Genomic DNA, 1,021 nt, shown 5'->3' with positions numbered 1-1,021 from the left:
GGCGACCCCCAGCTTCTGTGGGTCATAGCCACTGTTCCCTCTAAGCTGAATTAGTGTGAGCCAGTTCACGGTTTTTTAGCCTCCGGCTCACACATTTTTGCCTTCGCTCAGGAAGGAGGGCTCCAGAGCAAACTAATTTATGCAGCAGCCAAATCACCTGCTCACAACTTTAATGCCAGTCGCTCACAAAGCAGAATCTTTGCTCACAAGACTCCGCAGCTTAGAGGGAACATTTGGTGTAGGGATGGACGGCAACCGTGGCAAATGCGAGGAAAAGCGCTCCTGGTTTGGTTTCCTGTGCCATTTCCCCCTCCCCGTGACACTCCCAGCAGCCCCCCGCGCGCGGTGTGCCCGTAGGCGGAAACTTCCAGCTGTATAGGATCGGGAACGCCAGGGTGCTGCTTTTGGGGGGCGGTGGTGTGGCACCCTCGCGACTCCGCCCCCCCCCACAGAAGGAATCCCGCGAGGCACAGAGCCCCGCCCACTGCCCCCGCCCCCGCGGTGCTCCGCCGGCTTCGGTTCTCCGCGGTACAAGCCCCTAGAATCCCCGCCAGTCTGCGGGAGGGGACGTCAGCCCCACGCCCCTTGCAAGAAAGTAGTGCAGAGAGGGAATGAAAACCGGGGTGGCTCTCAAGCGGAGATGCAAGTCAGCGCAATGCGGAGGGGAGACTCCACGCGTGTGTGTGGGAGGGATATAAACTTTTGAATAGGGGGGGGGCGCGCACAGTCCCTCATGGGGTGGGGGGGCAGGCGGTAGACAACGCGTCCTTTGAACTAGCCACACTTCAGCCGAGTTGAAAGAGACTAGCGGGGGTTGGCACCTTCAGAAGGAGAAGAAGTCTGGTGGGAGAGACTGAAATGGCTGGGGGAATACTGCGAAGTTCCTTCACTGTAGTAAGAAGAGCGGCAAGGGCCGGGGGAGGGAGGGGGAGAGAAAAGAGTGTCCTAGCAGGGGACTGGGAGGACTGGCTTACTCCGGGGAAGGAAGGAAGGAAGGAAGGAAGGAAGGAAGGAAGGAAGG

General features: G+C 59.5%; 1 protein-coding gene across 1 annotated transcript in view; it reads left to right on the top strand.

Moving 5' to 3' along the window:
• NEFH (neurofilament, heavy polypeptide) overlaps window positions 1–1,021 on the top strand; it is a gene marked incomplete at its 5' end in the record, with an annotated part of 23,681 nt that overhangs the window by 968 nt on the left and 21,692 nt on the right. The window lies entirely within an intron of this gene.

The sequence above is a fragment of the Gekko japonicus genome, unplaced genomic scaffold, assembly GCF_001447785.1.
Source record: "Gekko japonicus isolate JY-2015 unplaced genomic scaffold, Gekko_japonicus_V1.1 scaffold431, whole genome shotgun sequence".
Taxonomy (NCBI): domain Eukaryota; kingdom Metazoa; phylum Chordata; class Lepidosauria; order Squamata; family Gekkonidae; genus Gekko; species Gekko japonicus.
Note: the sequence above shows the minus strand (reverse complement) of the source record. Positions and strands in the feature narration are given on the sequence as shown.